Here is a 4,044-nt window from a genome sequence, read left to right on the forward strand (position 1 = left end):
GGTACTCCTGAAAACAAGTGATGAAATATACCTAAATCATGCAGTCCCACCTTCTATTAGGTTGAATTTACATGAGTTTTCTTACAGAAAAAACTTTAATTGAGGGTCATGGTAAATCTAAAAAGGAAAAAAAAAAAAATATAATGGTCAAATAAGACCCAGTTTTTTACATGGGGAAAACAGCTTTGAGTTTGCTTCTGGTTAACCACATTGATGGGAAATAATCCTGTGAGAAAAGCTGGCGATCTGAGTTTTTAAATTGGGGCCATGAAAGTTGATATAATCAAGAGATGAACTATGAGAAGTAATGTAAATTATTTTTTTCTTTGTATTTTTTATTGTGCACAGGTACCCAAGGATAAAACTGGCCTGAAGGGAAAATCTGGGGGAAACTGGGGACCTTGACTGTTCTTGCACCTGAGTAAGTGCATGCTTAGTGGAAATCAGCTTTACAAAATGTTAAAACTGTGAAATAATTGTAAGCACCTCCATGCCTAGTTGCAGTTGTAACTTGAGACAATACTTTGGCTTTTGAATTGACAAAGACTAGAAGTAGTAGTGGTACCTACAGGGAGGGAATGTGGTATAGAGCCTTCAGTGCTTTTTGGTAGGTTTTCTTCTTACTGCTACCCTGGAAGTCTCTCTCCATAGAATGAAACATAGCTTATAAGTAGGATTTCTTGGTATTTTCATGTTTTGCCTTTTCAGTTATTTATCTTTAGAATAATTTCTGAGTTTCTTAAAGCTTAACTTGATGTTGCTGGTTTGTAACCATAGTAAGGCACAGAGACTCAGCAGAACTGAAGGTCAGGCCAGGTTAAATATGAGATCATCAGAGGGTGAAGGCTGAGAAGATGACCCTCTTGGAAGGTTGTCTTGGAAAGGATAAATGCTCATTTCATGAGGGTGGTTTTTTTTGAGACAAAAACCATTGTCTTGGTTGGGTTTGCTTCCACTAAAACAGGACAGGGACAGCTTTTCTCAATCAGCTTGGATGGGGCATGTGGTAGACATTCCTTGGCATCTGGAGGCCCCCAGTCCCAAACCCAGCCTACACAGTTTTCTGAGAAGGCAGGAAGACTATTTTCCATTTATTCACATAGCTTTCTTTCCTGGCAATCCAAGCATTATTCTCGTTGCAAAAAGTTATTTTACATGTTGAAAAGGTATGTTGATGCATTACTTATTATTTAATGCGTTTTTTAGTCATACATATTCATATATGAAATGTATGTAATATTAATAAGCAGATAAATTTTTTATAGCACAAAACTTCTTTCTACTGGTAACATATTTTTAAAAATGGACAAGTTAATTGAGTTTTCTGAAACAATTGCTAGAGCTGGAGCCTTTCTTCCTGGTGGCATTTCTCATGCTAAAAGAATTATCTTTGGTTTTAGAAAGCTTTACTATCTTTACTATAGCCTTACTGGTATCTACATTAAATTTTGAAAACAATACTTACCAGGTGAAAGTCTCTCAATTTAATCTGGTCTAAACTTGTTACCAATGGTGTTTATTCCAAATCTGTGCCATGGTTTATTCATATTCTTGTACTTAATGCATGAACTTATAAATTGATATCCATCACATCACCGCACAAAAAAATGAATTTAATTTTGCTAGATTATTTACTGTGTTTATCTTTGCAATAGAGTAGTAGACAAAAATGTCTCTCATTGCTTTCAATATTAAAGAGAATTAAATATATAACTTAAAAATATGCCAGGCTTTGTGAGCTATATACACCTAAGACTTTTAATTCTCTCAGAAATACATCATGGCAGCATTTAGCATTATCATTCTTTACAAATAATGCCTGAGACTGTATTATAAGTAACTGGTTGCTTTCCTGTGCATTAGCAGTCCTCATTAAAGTTCTGGTTCCTTGTCTTGCACTCGCTGTGTATGGTTTTAGGAATTAGGTCTCTGGACTAGTGAACAGGTGTAAGGTTTATTAAAGAAGAGAAGTTCGGTGTTCTTAAATGATAGTGGCATGTTTTGAAATCACTGTTGGCTCAAGAGCTCTGTTTTAAATCCAGCAGGGACCTTTGAGAGAGGTTTTTGCCTTGTTTCTTTTAACTTCTATACTAACATGCAGCAAATGTTTTCATTTATTTCCTGTGTTATCAGTCCTACTCTGCATATTTTAGTCTACTGCTTTTGAGAGTGATGAAAGGCGGCTATTTCCCAACCTTTAGTATTTTGGGTGCTACATAAGCTCAGCTGTTCATTTTGGGAATATTTTCTTCTCCTGCTTTGTTCCTGTTTCCTCATTTGAAAGGCAGCACTAGAAATTCCACGTACAATTGCAATCTTCTTGGAATTATGATTTAGATTTTGTGCCTGTGTACGTGAGACAGGAGCTTGCCCGTACAAAAGAAAGGCAGTCGTTCTGCTGGACTGGAGGACTTGTAGGTTTAGTGACAAAGATGCCGTGCCTTGACAAAGATACCGTGTCAGTGTTATGTTACTTTGTACCTGAAAATCATCCTTAATTGTTGTCTAATAAGGTAGAAGTCAAGAACTAGTGAACTAAGAAATGGGGATAATCCAATTAAATTGTGTAGTCTGTTCCTTCATGAATATAGGATTGATCTCTAGGTGTTTTACCCAGTTTATTATTTGCCAGTTACTGTAGTTACCGCATCACCTACAGATTTTCTCATTCAGACTTGAAATTGTGTGCCCTGGGGCAAGATTTTCTCTGTTAAGCATGAAAATGAACTGGCCTTGGTTTGGAGAGAGCATCCTGTGTGTAGCAGTTCCTGTGCCTGCTGTTCTGGAAAGATCAACGGGTTTTGTGCAAATCTGTATCTGGGCGTGAAGCAAGAGAAATGTATCTGTGATGTAACCCTCCTCCTGCTGCATTTTGTTCTTTTCCAGGGATTGCTAGGTATTAGTCCATACTGTGTTTGGAGGCTGAAGTGAAGCCAACTGGTACTGTTGCTGTAGCCTGTTGATACTGTAGGATGAAGCTCTTCAAGTTCTTTTAGCAGTTAATTTCACAAAGATTGTTCTTATTTTTGTAAATTACAGTGTATGGTTTCTGACAGCTTTTAAAGATGTCATATGCTCTGCTGTTTATAGTGTAGGGGATTTAAAACTCTTTCTCTACAGTATCTCTCTTGCAGAGATCAGTTAAGTTTCTAATTAAAGTTTTATCAACCTAGCATCTATTGAAATCCTAAAAATGTTGATGTTTGTTGAGATAAATACAGGAGGATTTTTAATCCCATGAGAAAATTTTTGTTGAGGATCATTGGGGGTTTTTTATATTTTTGAGAGTGTTTCTTTGTTGTTCACAAAGTGGTGTTTGAATAATGGAAAGCTTTAGTAGCTGAAATTTTTAATGAGAAGGAGCCAAACAAATTTATTTGAACAATTTTATTTATTTAAATAGCTTGTTCTCAGCTAACAAAAATGTAGTTGTAATCCTTCCCCATTCTCTTTTTCTTTGAAAGACTACTTCTTTTGATCAGATTTTAAAATCTTGATGAAATTATATCTCTTTGTTTCACCTGAAGCCTTTCATTGGTGTTTGGAAAGTTGTATATCACTACATTTGAAAGGTACCAAAGTCCTGTGGTTGGCCTCAGCACTAAAATATATAGACACTTCTGCTTTATAAGGCTGTAAACCAGATAATTCATCACTACTGACGATCTGGAAGTAGATGTGGGCTTTTAAAGAACAATATGTTATATTACAAATTCCTTGGGAGGGGGAGTGCTTGTTTTTAGGGATTCCTGGAGAGTGGAAGCCTATTAGGGTGGTATTGTACTTGTAATAAATCATGTACTTGGCCTAGGTTGGGTTTTTTTTCTTTTTTTTTTTTTTTTTTTAAGGTCTAAGACCATTTAAACATTCTGTCATAATCATAATAATAGCTGGTATCCTCTCTGCAAACACAGAAGAGAGGGGACAACATTTTTTTATTTTTGCAGTGTAATATTCTCACTATCTATGTAAATAAATAATGGTGTGTGGCATGGTTCACATGAACAGCAGTGCAGCTGTATTGCTGCTGCCTGCCCAAATAAC

General features: G+C 36.0%; 1 protein-coding gene across 1 annotated transcript in view; it reads left to right on the top strand.

The window, feature by feature from the left end:
• The first annotated feature begins 331 nt into the window (after positions 1-331).
• Positions 332-4,044, top strand: part of TBL1X (transducin beta like 1X-linked) — a 134,298-nt gene continuing 130,585 nt past the window's right edge. The window contains 1 exon segment of the mRNA XM_008635884.2: positions 332-421. The gene's annotated coding sequence lies outside the window, so the exon portion shown is untranslated.

This window comes from Corvus brachyrhynchos, unplaced genomic scaffold (assembly GCF_000691975.1).
Source record: "Corvus brachyrhynchos isolate BGI_N302 unplaced genomic scaffold, ASM69197v1 scaffold83, whole genome shotgun sequence".
Lineage (NCBI taxonomy): Eukaryota > Metazoa > Chordata > Aves > Passeriformes > Corvidae > Corvus > Corvus brachyrhynchos.